Source organism: Notamacropus eugenii, chromosome 5 (assembly GCF_028372415.1).
Source record: "Notamacropus eugenii isolate mMacEug1 chromosome 5, mMacEug1.pri_v2, whole genome shotgun sequence".
NCBI classification, from domain to species: Eukaryota; Metazoa; Chordata; class Mammalia; order Diprotodontia; family Macropodidae; genus Notamacropus; species Notamacropus eugenii.
Window position 1 is genome coordinate 306,355,615 of NC_092876.1, and position 13,672 is coordinate 306,369,286.

Consider the following 13,672-nt stretch of genomic DNA (forward strand, 5'->3'; position numbering starts at 1 on the left):
GAGGGTAAACCAGAAATGGAAAGAATCCACCAATCACCTCCTGAAAGAGATCTGAAAAGGAAAACTCCTAGAAATGTTATAGCCAAATTCCAGAGTTCCCAGTTCAAGGGGAAAATAATACAAGCACCTAGAAAGAAACAATTCAAGTATTGTGGAAACACAATCAAGATAACACAGGATTTAGCAACTTCTACACTAAGGGATCAGAGGGCTTGGAATATGATATTTCAGAGGTCAAAGGAGATAGGATTAAAACTAAGAATCACTTACCCAGAAAAACAGTATAATACTTCAGGGGAAAAAAAAGGAGCTTCTATGAAATAAAGGATTTCCAAGCATTCTTGTTGGAAAGACCAGAGCTGAATAGAAAAATTGACTTTCAAATACAAGAATCAAGAGAAGCATGAAAAGATAAACAGGAAAGAGAAACCATAACGGACTTATTAAAGTTGAACTGTTTACATTCCTACATGAAAAGATGATATTTGTAACTCATGAGACTTTTCTCAGTATTAGGATAGTTTGAGGGAATATACATATGTATGTATGCATGTATGTGTGTGTGTATGTATGTGTGTGTGTGTGTGTGTATGTCAGGGTGAGCTGAATATGAAGAGATGGTACGTAAGAAAAAAAATTAAAGATTAAGAGGAATGTAGTAAATCATCTCACATAAAAGAAGCAAGAAAGAGCTTTTACAACAGAGAGGAATAAGGGGAAGATAAGAGGGGATAAGTGAGCCTTCTTTTCATTGGATTTGGCTTCAGGAGGGAATAACATACACACTCAATTGGGTATGGAAGTTTATCTTACCCTACAGGAAAACAGGGGAAAGGGGATAAGAGAGGGGGGATAATATAAGGGACAGAAAATTGGGGAAAGAGGTAATCAGAAGCAAACACTTTGGTAGAGGGACAGGTCAAAGCACAGAACTCAATAAATGGATGGTGGGACAAGATAAAAGGCAATTAGTCTTTCACAGCATCACTGTTATAGAAGCTTTTTGCATGACCACACATATATAATGTTTATCAAGTTGCTTGCCTTCTCAATGAGGGTGGGTAGGGAGGGGAGAAGGAAGAGATTATGGAACTCAAAGTTTTAAAATTAATGCTAGTTTTACATGTAACTAGGAAATAAGATATATATGTAATGGAGTATAGAAATCTATCTTACCCTACAGGAAAATAGAAAGAAAAAGAATGGGATGGGGGGGGGGGGGAGTGATACAAGGGAGGGCAGATTGGAGGAAAGGGCAATCAGAATACACACTGTCCACAGCTGCAGATGAGACTATGAAATAGATCTGAACAAATGAGACTTACCATTGACCCAGTGGGATATGAATTAGGGATGATAAAGGGATTGGTTGGTTTGTTTTATAAGGAAAATTATATTAAAACCAGGTGAGATTGCTATGCAAATTTAGAACATTTCATCAACCTTAGATTGAGACATTTGAAACTTATTTAAAAGAGCTTCAAAAATTCATCATCTCTATTCATTTTCTTTCAGGGCTGTACATCACATTTCATAGCAAATTATTATGGAAAACAGCCCAGGATTGCCCAGCATCCCCCTATTTCTGGGGAAACTATTGTGCAAAGCAGTTGTTTATATCAGGCTTCTAGAAAGTTTAGCAGAATATTATAGCAATCCAGGATGCTTGTCTATCCCCCGCCCCCCCCCCCCCTCTCTCTCTCTCTCTCTCTCTCTCTCTCTCTCTCTCTCTCCCTCTCTCCCTTCCTCCCTCCTACTATAACTCCTTACCTTTCTTAAAATTCACCATCAAAATGTCCTTTTCAGCTTTCTAAACTTTGAGTGACATATACACAGAAAAATCCATTTATATTATTACAACAATATGTACTACAAAGCACACACCACAGTTTCAATCATTTTCTTTTCATGTATTAGACCCAAGTATGTATTTGGATGTGCATTGTAGAGAATAGATAAGTATAAGATATGGTCCCTGCCCTCCATGAGATTACAATATATCTGGGGAGATGACATTAACCTAGCCATCAGGCAGCATTGTGGCTATTAGCTGAGCTCCTGGTCCTCTCAGTCAAAACTATTAGAATAACTGGTTGTCATTCACCCACTGGTTCTACCTCCTATTGGGTTAACCTGTGTGCTGATGTTATTAAGGGTGTGTGTGTTTGTGGCGTGTATGTTTTATCAAATCACTGTGTCTCCCTCTCATCTACTAAACCATTCCTTCCTTTCACAACTATCAGTCAAATGTCCCTACAGAAATGTCATCATCATAGTGGGCAATTTAGCTGGACTAGATAAAGCCTAAGCATTACTTGTATGTAGGAAAGACTATACATTCCATTTATTCCTCTCATTTATCCGTTTTTAAAATCAAGTCTACTCAGCAACCATTTACTAAGCATCAGGCACTGTGCTATGATCTGACGATATAAAGAAAGCAAAAAACAAACAAACAAATATTTCCTACTCTCAAAGAACTCAACAAGATTTATACAGTATTAAAGGAATATGTATAAAATGAGGTAGTCTCAAAGGGAAGGCCCTAGTATTAAGTGGGATCCAGAAAGTCTCCTACAGAAGGTAAGACCCAAAGGAAATGAGGGAATTTAGGAGGCAGGGATGAGGAGAGGGAACCTTCCTGGTAGGGGTTCAGTGAATAAAAATGCAGGGTGGGGAGATGGAATGTCATGTAAAAAGCACCACAAAGGGCTGCTGTCAATGGATCATAGAGAATGTAGAAGGAAGTAAGGTTTAAGAAGCCTGCAAGGGTAAAACTAGGGCCAAGATAGGAAGAGATTTAAAAGACAAATAAAGGATTTCATATTTGGTCCTGCAAATAATAAGGAGCTATGGGAATTTATTGAATGGAGGAGGGGGTGAAATGATGAGACCTGTGCTTTAAGAAGATCACTTTAATGAATGAGTGGAGGAGGGACTATATGAGGAAATTCAATGCATAAGACACCAATTAGAAATTCTCACTTCACTAGCATCTGTCACTTGATCATATCCTAGCCAGGAGATCAGAGCTAGCCCAGAAGCTCCGTTTCGTATTTTTAGAATCCCCATCTCCCTGTAAAAGAGAAAAAGATTGATGCAGTTAACTCATGACTAGTTTAGAAATATTTTTAAAACTTGCAATGTTTTCTCCTGATCATACCTGCACAAGCAAAGAGGACAATATAATTTCAGTTCCGGGAGTACCTCTCCCCTCAAATTAAGAATTTTCCTTCAAAGACGAGATAAGACTTGATCTGGTCCCTAAAAAATAAACAGGATTTAGGTAATCAGAAAAAACAGGGATGAAAATTACACATGAGAGGTATAAGCTGAGCATTTAGGAGTCAAGCCTAAATATGATGTATTACTATATTAACTCGTGACTAGAATGAATGACTTGTACTGGAGAATAGCAGGAGGTGACTTTAGATTAGAGAGATGGGGCAGTTTGTAGAGATATTTGGCTTTATCCTTTAAGCAATGGAAATGTCTAAAAGAGGTTGTGCATGTGAACGTATACAGAAGTCCCTGGATGGCACAAATTTGATACTAACATACTTCTGGAGTACAGGCATTCAGAAACAGATGCTATCTCCAGTCACTTACCTATCTTTCCCTGCATGCAAAGGCATTCATGAAACTGAAACAAAGGTATACTGAAACTGAAGTGAAACAGAGCTTGGAAGTACTCTTCCAAAATCATGGAGGCTTATACAGGCCAAGACATCAAGGACAATGATTGTCTTTCAGAGTAGAGTCATTCCAGTGCAAAATTGCATGGATCCTGAGCCTCTCTGTCACCTTGTCAACCAAGGGGATGTTGAGAACCCAGCACTCAGAGCCTCCTTTTTCAGTACCCATGCTGAAGGGAAAGATGGAGTTTCTACCTAGACTTTCTGATTTCTGAGCTCTAAATGCTTTTAAAATGGGGGGGGGGGGGGGAGAGATTGGCAGCACAGAAAATCTCTGGCAAAGACAGAAAACCTTTTTTTTCATATAGTTGTAATAAAGGGGAATTTTCCAGTCCCAATCTCTCTCTGTAGTTACCTCAGTCTAATAGGATTTAATTATATTTTTATTAAGTCAGTTATGCTAATAATGAAAAATTCCAGGATCAACTTTTTTTTTTTACTCTTGAAAGAGCCATGGAAAGTAGTAAATAGTGTGGGTAGAACATAATTCTTGCTTTTCCTTTCTTTTTCTTCCTTTCAACAGGTTACTTCTCAAATGAGCTAACCCTTCCCTGAGAGTATGGAAGAACCAAGAGCTGCCGCAGTATAAAATCTACCAGTGGGGGTATATTAAAAGAAATAACAAGTCCAAGTACAAGGCAACATTCCAAATGTTCTGCTGAGGGTGAGAGAGCCCAAATTATGCAGTAATTTTCCTTGTTCCATTGTTACTTCAGTGAACAATTACTGAGTGCCTAAGCACTCTGTCCCAGGAGGGCTCAACATATTATGGGCTAAATCCTCTGAGAGAGTAACCCAAGCCTCTGGACCAGGAGGTTAGATTCCCTAGGAGTTTGCTTGTGAATGTTCTAGGTCTGCAAGTTAGATAGTCTTCTGGTTGTAATTATCCTACGATGACTTGACTATCTGGATCAATTATTGAGATCAAAATATATTCTGTACCTTACTGGTACTAAGCTATGAGGGAGTACTCATAATAGTGTCATGTCTATAGTTCTACTTAGGTTGTAGGACTATACTAAGTCTTTCTGCTTCGATATCAGTAACAGAGAGAGATAAGAATTAAATGAAAGGATAAAGGTAAATATGTTAGAGGCTTCCCTCTGTATCTTTTGATACTTTGTGGGTACCAGGGGAGCACCAAGCTGCCTGCTGATATGGCCTTTGATCTTACTACATAGCTGGCCCACTACCTTTGCTATTCCAACATCTCTTTAACAACGTCTTTTACACAACTTCTTGTATGCAGCATCATGCTGTTAATATGAAGTAGCCTATTTGTAGCCATTGTATATCTCTCCATTAGTCATTGGGCAACATCAAGTTTAATTTTTCATAAACGGCAATGTTCAATTACTAGAGGTCATTCAGCATCACTAAAAAAAAGCTATTATGGCTTTAAAAATAGATTTGGTTCTTTTTCGGTTTTTGTTTTTTCCAAAGAGAAGCCTGGGATCATTAAAGTACTATACAATTTCTCAAAGGGATATGTAAAGATATAATAAATCGATGGATAAACATGTATACACATATACGTACACACATATATACATGTGTGTAATACATATGTGCTTACATATATGTATGCATGTGAGCAATTACATAGGGATTTAATAAGCCCAGCCTTCTTCCTGAAAATAGATTGCCAGATGGGGGCTATCTCTGATACAATCTGGGGTTGCTGGGAAACCCAAAACAGAGCAGCATCTGCCTGGAACAAATTCATACACTCAAACCATTTTCCAGCCAAGTGGCAAAGTTTATAATAACATCAATAGAAGTGGACAGGGTTCCTGGTGAACCTACAACTTAAACAGGAGTGGAACTGATGCTGATGTACAAAAGGGACAGTGAAAGAATCTGGATGGGTTTACGGAGTAGTAAGTAGTCTGGGGTGGTCTGGTGCAACAGTGAAAGTAATATCAAGTAGACTAATTAGAATGATGGTGGGATTGAGAAGTGCAAATAGTCTGGGGTGGACCAGTGACCTGGGCTGGTAGAATATATGGGAAAGTTCAGAAATTAAGTCGTTTCTAAAGACCTGGTCTTTCCATGTTTTCCTTTTGGGGGTCCAGGTCTCATAACCCCATCATCTCCAAATCATTCTGATTTATATCTTGCCACTGGATTCAGACGACTCTGGAAGAAAAAGTGAGACTAGAGACTTTGCACAGACCTCTCTTACTTAAATCCAAATCACTGGCAAGTTATGGCATCACCTTCCTGATGCTGTGATCCTCTTAGAGAACAGACAAACAACAAACTGAGTAGTATAGGTTGCCCCACTGTCCAAGCTCCTCTCTCCCTTCCTTCCTTCTTCTTTTCCTTTCCTTCCATTCCCCTTCCCCTTTTATTCCCTTCCTCTCCCTTCCCTCTGTCCACTTAGGGCATTATACCCTTACGTTCCAGTGGTCTGCTCAGCTCACTGAAACTTCACAAGGTATCGGGTTTTGTTGCTGTTGTTGTCATTTCTCTTAAGGATCATGCCTCAAACCTAAACCACCCAAATCACTCTAGCTCTCATCCATTGCCCAACAATAAATCCCAGGCCAAGCCCCACTTGGTCATTATTTGGGCTTTGATTGACTCAGACTAAATGTAAATTTCAATTGTTTCTGTTTTGGCCAGAAACCCTGAGGGTCCGACTCTCCAAAATTGATGTGGTTTTTTTTTTGACTGGGCCGTTCTTTGTCTCATTTCTTACCTAGTCTCAATCACTGAATGTGCATTGCCTCAATCTGAAACCTGTTAAAGATCTTAGCTTGAAAAGGTTAACGTTTCCCTGTGCATCCCAGTCATCTCAAATCATCCTGATTTATATCTGCTCACTGGACTCAGATGAATCTAGAAGAGAAAGTGAAGCTGGTGACTTTGCATATTCTTCCCTCCTTCACTTAAATCCTATTCACTTTCAAGTCATGGTGTTACCTTCCAGATGCCACCGTCCTCTTTGAGAACAGACGAACAATAAGATTGACAGACAAGGAGATAGACAAAGACAGGGAGAGAGAGAGAGATACATACATACATACATACATACATACATACATACACACATACACACATACACACAATTATATGTATGTGTATGTGTACATATATATAATACATCTATGCATACATATCTGTATGAATGTGGGAAATTATACAAAGTATAATTGAGCCCAGGCTTCCTCCTGAAAATAGATTGGCAGACAGAGAGAGAGACACAGAGAAAGATAGATAGATAGATAGATAGATAGATAGATAGATAGATAGATAGATAGATAATTAGATAGACAGATGTGTGTATGTATACACACATACACATATGTATATACATAAATACATACATATATACACACACATAAATGCACTAATAAAATAGCTCTCCGTAGTGTGCATTCATCTAAATAATATATATTCTGGACAATAGGTATTCTTCCTCTATTCCTGGTATTTCCCATGTGTATAGTTAGGAAGAACTCAAGTGAGTGATTGCAGATTTCATTTAGGAAGCTCTGCAATATACAGCACATTATCATCCATAAACATGGGTATCTGGAGTACCTCACCTTCACTAGGAAATCCATCTTCCAACTGTAATGTGGTCTGGGTATTTTTAATGACAGAGGCAACTATATTTGGTGCCTATAATCTCCCTATTTGATGTCTGGTGATATTAATAATCAGAGGGTGGTAGAACAAAATTTCTTCTATTCTTGCATCTTCAAGGAATCTTGAATGCTTTTAACTGATACAAAGAGGTCACATGGTTGAAGAAGAGCAGATAAGGCTGAATTTTGCTCTACCAAACTCAATGCTTAAAAAAAAAATAGTAAACAATAAGCACAATCAGATTTGCTATCCTCTGTATGCTTCAGTCAGGTATGGGATTTGAAAGACATAGTCTGCTAAACTCCCCTATATCTTCTGCAAGTTTTGATTGGGGGCTGGTGAAGGAGAAGTGGTCCTTGGGTGTAAAACATTGCATTATTTGTCAGATTTTTAACTATATTTGTCACCTTTGCTGATTTTTCTCCTATCTTATTTTTTTTCTTTTGATTTCAAAATTAGAAAGGATGACTTTCTGTGTGGAAGAGGTATACAGGGAAAACTTTAGACAAAAAACACAGAAGATATCAATAAAATTTATTTTTAAAAAGATGTGATCTGCTAAAGAATATCATATGTAAAAAACCTATAGATCCCATTCTCAGAATTCAAGGATGCCACTGAGACCTGTATATAGATGGAACTTGCAAGATTTTTTTTAATGAGAAAATGGATATGTTGGTCAGCAGCTATTACTATTCTTTGTTCATATTCTGAGGAAATTTTGTCTGTGATATTTTCCAAAATGTGTCTTGAAATGTCCTGAGAACAATTTTGTGTCAAGAATAATTAATACCAAAGCATGGTAGCTTCATTGTTATTGATGGAGAATAGAGTTGGTTATAACGATCTTGACAGTTTTGGGATTTTTTTCCTATTTTTCATCTTTTTGCTGTGGTTTAAGTTAAATGCTCTTAGGATGAACAATCTTAACTATATCCCATTGCTCTACTTATCTGGCCCTAACCTATTTCACATGGTTTAATCATCTTTCTGCCATCCACTATATGTACTGTGCTACCTTCCACAGCACCAGATCTCCGGAATCCATGATTTGAGAGGCTCAACCTTCTCAGTTCCAGAACTCCCAACCTTAGGACCTACCAAGATTGAATCATGAGTACACTATATGGTCCATTATGTCTAGTCACTTCAAACTGATCTAATTCAATACACATTTATTAAATGCCTATGTGCTAAACACTGGGAATACAATTAATAAAAAGAAAGCTCCTGTCCTCAAGGAGCTTATAGTATGTGGCAGGGAAGGGGAAGAAGGGACCCCAAGGAGGACCTTGGTGTGAAGGCATCTTTTTCTGTGGGGTTGAGAGCAGGCAGGGCACTAGATACAGAGTGGAGTGATATTTGACATTTGTGGGAAGTCCAGTTTCTGCCCTCTATAAAGGAAGGTATTGGGAGGGTTTTGGTACTCCACCTTACAGCCCTCTAATAAAAGAGGAAAGGAGGCTGAGGAGGGGGGTGTTAATCTAGGCTTGAGTTAGTAGCATGATGAGGAGATTAAAAGGGATGAGTTTATCCTGGAAGGGGAAACCATGCTTCATATTTCATACCAGCCATTTTCTTGTTATCCACCCTCCCACCACACACATACCCTCCTTGTTTACCCCAATTTCAATTCAAGGGCCATAACCAAGTCACATACTGCCATTGGCACTAGAAAGGTCATGTCTTTGAAATCTATGACGAGTGTGAGTTAAGGCTGGAAAGTTAGATTATGAAGGACCTTGGCTTTCATAACTGAATCTGACTTCCTGACTTTGGGAAGTAAGAATTGTCAAACTAAAACACCCCTTCCTGGCCACTACTCTCCAAAAAAAAGTCTTTCCTTATTTGAGCAGTCATGATTTTTAATTAACATCCCCAGTGGTTGGTATATAGTAAGTGCTTAATGAATGGTTTTTCAATCATTGTAATAGTGGGGCTATTTCTTTCCTTTTATTTGTTTGATTTTCTTTTTCATTATGGTTCATACAAGTGCTAATCATTTTTATTATAAACCATGGAATTAAATCAATTTTTTCTAAAGCATCATTGATTCCTTGAAATCTGAGATCAGATCCACCAACTAGAGTATTTTAGCAGTGTTCTAATACGTCTCCTCCTGTTCCTATTCAGAATCTGTGATAAAGGGGCCCCAGAGGCAGTTTAACCTGTTCTTGAGAAGAAATCTCTTTCATAATATCTCTAACAACTGGACATTCAGCTTGATCTTTAGTGAATTAGAACCCCCTGCTTCCTAAGATTAGATAGTTTACAATAGAACCCTACAGTAGTCCTAAATATGGCTTTCTGCAGCTTCTTATTGCTCCTAGTTCTAGTCTCTAAGGTTTAGCAATCTCATCTCTCTTCCACCTCACAATTCTTCAAATATTTGAAGAAAATTATCTTGCTTATTCTCTCTGACTTCTCCTGAATCTCTTCCTCCTTTAATCCATCCTCCATATTGCCTCCAGAATACTCTTCATTATATATAAATGCAGAGGATTTTCCTCCTCTGCTCAAAAATTTTTAGTAGATCCCTATTGCTTAAGTTCCTTTCCCTGTCACTCAAAGCCCTCCATAACTTGTCCTCAACCTAACCCTCCAACTTTGCCACCCTTTCTCCCTCAGAGAATTCAAGCTTTATCCAAATGGAATTGTGTCCTCCTCCCTACCTCTGTGTATTTTTGTATGCTGTCCCCTGTATGTGAAATACTTTTCCTTCCCTAGCTCCACCCTCAAGTTCTTTTCTTCCTATTGAATTCCTGATCATCCTTTAAAATCAAATTCAAAAGTTACATTCTCCAGGAATCTTTCTCTCATCTCTGACCTCCACCATTAATCAGAAATAACCTTTCCCTTGGATCTTACATGATACATTTTTTGTTTCTAATCCAAAGTATTTGTCATATGTTATTTTTATGATCAAATTTATTTTTAGTTTTCAATATTCACTTTCATAAGATTTTGACACACAAAAATTTCCAATTTTTCCCATCTCTCCCCTCCACCCACCCCAAGACAGTGTGCATTCTGATTACCTCTTCCCCCAATCTGCCCTCCCTTCTGTCACATATGCACACCTTTCTCTTATCCCCTTCCCCTCTATTTTCTTTTTTTTACTTAGAAAGATACTTTTATTTGAAGTATAACAATTTCTTGATTTAAAATTTCTTTTTTTCTACTTTTTAAATTTATTTATTTAACTTTTAACATTCATTTTCACAAAATTTTGGGTTCCAAATTTTCTCCCCATTTGTCCCCTCCCCCCACCCCAAAACACAGAGCATTCTAATTGCCCCTATCACCAATCTGCCCTCTCTTCTATCATCCCTCCCTTCCCTTGTACCTATCTTCTCTTCTGTCCTGTAGGGCCAGATAACTTTCTATACCCCATTACCTGTATTTCTTGTTCCCTAGTAGCAAGAACAGTACTCAACAGTTGTTCCTAAAACTTTGAGTTCCAACTTCTGTTCATCCCTCCCTCCCCACCCATTCCCTTTGGGAAGGCAAGCAATTCAATATAGGCCATATCTGTGTAGTTTTGCAAATGACTTCCATAATAGTCGTGTTGTGTAAGACTAACTATATTTCCCTCCATCCTATCCTGCCCCCCATTGCTTCTATTCTCTCTTTTGATCCTGTCCCTCCCCAAGAGTGTTGACTTCAGATTGCTTCCTCCTCCCATTGCCCTCCCTTCCATCATCCCCCCCACCCTGCTTATCCCCTTCATCCCCACTTTCCTGTATTGTAAGATAGGTTTTCATACCAAAATGAGTGTGCATTTTATTCCTTCCTTTATTGGAATGTGATGAGAGTAAACTTCATGTTTTCTCTCACCTCCCCCTTTTTCCCTCCACTAAAAAGTCTCCCCTCTATTTTCTTGTAGAACAACATAGGTTTCTCTACCCCATTGCCTGTATGTCTCATTTCCCAGTTACATGTATAAACAATTTTTAACATTCATTTTTAAAACTTTGAGTTCCACATTCTCTGTCTTCCCCCCTCTCCACTTACCCTCATTAAGAAGGCAAGCAATTCAATATAGGTTATGCATGTGGTATCATGCAAAACACTTCTGTAACAGTCATGTTGTGAAAGACTAACTATATTTTCCTCTATCCTGCACTGTCCTCCATTTATTCTATTCTCTCCTTTGACCTGTCCCTCTAAACAGTGCTTGATTTCAATTACTGCTTCCCCCAATCTGCCATCCTTTCTATTATCTCCCCTCCTTATCCTCCTCACCCCTGCTTTCTTGTAGGGTAAGATAAACTTCCATTCACAAATGAATGTGTATATTATACCCTCCTGAAACCAAATCCAATGAAAGTAAGGCTCACTTATTCCCTCTCATCTTTCCCCTCCACTATAAAAGTTTTTCTTGCCTCTTTTATGTGAGATGATCTACTACATTCTATCTTCCCTTTCTCTTTCTCCCAGTACGTTCCTCTCAGCCCTTAATTTTCTTTTTTAGATAACATCTCTTCATATTCTACTCATTCTGTGCCCTCTGTCTTGCCTTCATATACATATATATGTATGTGTGTATGTGTATGTATATATATTCACACATATATGTATATACATATATATGTGTATAGGTATAGTGTGTATGTATATGTATATGTATGTGTGTGTGTATATATTCCCTCCAACTCTCCTAATACAGAGATCTCATGAATTACAAATATCATCTTTCCATGTAAGAATGTAAACAGTTCAATAAGTTCAACAGTTTAATAAGTCCCTTATGGTTTCTCTTTCCTGCTTATCTTTTCATGCTTCCCTTGATTTTTGTATTTAAAAGTTAAATTTTCCATTTAGCTCTGGCCTTTTCAACAGGAATGCTTGGAAGTCCTCTATTTCATGGAAATTCCATTTTTTTCCCTGAAATATTACACTCAGTTTTGATGGGTAGGTGATTCTTGGTTTTAATCCTATCCCCTTTGACCTCTGGAATATCATATTCCAAGCTCTCTGATCCCTTAGGATAGAAACTGCTAAATCCTATGTTAGCCTGATTGTGTTTCCACAATGCTTGAATTACTTCTTTCTAGCTGCATATAACATTTTCTCCTTGACCTGGGAACCCTGGAATTTGGCTACAATATTCCTAGGAGTTTTCCTTTTGGAATCTCTTTCAGGAGGTGATCAGTGGATTCTTTCAATATCTATTTTGTCCTCTGATTCTATAATAATCAGGGAATGTTTCCTTGATAATTTCTTGAAAGATAATGTCTAAGCTTTTTTTTTTGGATCATGGCTTTCAGATACTCCAATAATTTTAAAATGATCTCTCCTGGATCCATTTTCCAGGTCAGTTGTATTTCCAATGAGATACTTCACAATGTCTTCTATTTTTTCATTCTTTTGGTTTTGTTTCATAATTTCTTGATTTCTCATAAAGTTATTAACTTCCATTTGTTCCACTCTAATTTGTAAAGGATTATTTTCTGCAGTGAGCTTTTGGACCTCTTTTTTCCATTTGGCCCATTCTACTTTTTAAGGCAGTCTTCAGCTCATTGGCTTTTTGGACCTCTTTTGTCATTTGGGATAGTCTAATTTTAAAGGTGTAATTTTCTTCAGCATTTTGGGGTCTACTTTAGAAAGCTGTTGACTCACTTGTTCATGATTTTCCTGCATCACTCTCATTTTTCTTGCCAATTTTTCCTCTACTTCTCTTACTTAATTTGCAAAATCCTTTTTGACCTCTTCCATGGCCTGAGACCAATCCATATCTTTCTTGGAGACTTTGGATGCAGGACCTTTGACTTTGTTGTCTTCTTCTGGTTGTATGTTTCGATCTTCCTCATCACTACTGAGGTAAGAAAATATTTTGTGACTGAGGAAGTAAGAATCTACAGTCTGTTTCCCTCCCCCCCGCCACATTTGCTTATTTTCCCAGACAATTACTTGACTTTTTAGCTCTTTGTTAAGTGGAGGGCTCCAGAAGCAGTGGCTCCTTGGACAGAGGATAGAGCTGGGGATCAGGATAGACTACACTCCCCTCTCAGCCAGGTGAGAGGCCCTGCCCACTGACCTTGGAAGCTATCTTTGGCATTTGTGTGTTGAGAAATCTGGGAACCACCACAATCACCAGCAAATCATTCCTCTAAGTCATATTTCAGCTCTATCCATGCTAGCACAGCCCACATGGAACTGTGCTCTGCTCCCAGCCCAGTGTAACAGACCCTTCCTGTCAACCTTCCAGATTGTCTTGGGCTGGGAATTTGCTTCAGTCTGTCATTTTGTGACTTCTGCTGTTCTAGAATTTGTTCAGAGCCATTTTTAAAAGGCTTTTGAGGGATTTGGGGGGAGAGCTCAAGCAGGTCTCTCCTTTTATTCTACCACCTTGGTTCCACCCCCATATATTATTTTTG

The 13,672-nt window shown here is 38.3% G+C and overlaps 1 long non-coding RNA gene across 1 annotated transcript in view; it reads right to left on the minus strand.

The window, feature by feature from the left end:
* Window positions 1-2,857: 2,857 nt before the first annotated feature.
* Window positions 2,858-13,672, minus strand: part of LOC140509214 (uncharacterized) — a 74,877-nt gene continuing 64,062 nt past the window's right edge. Inside the window, exons 3-4 of the long non-coding RNA XR_011968593.1 lie at window positions 3,164-3,264; window positions 2,858-3,076 (exon numbers count right to left, since the gene is read on the minus strand). This is a non-coding gene — a long non-coding RNA (uncharacterized lncRNA). The remainder of the gene's footprint in view (window positions 3,077-3,163; window positions 3,265-13,672) is intronic.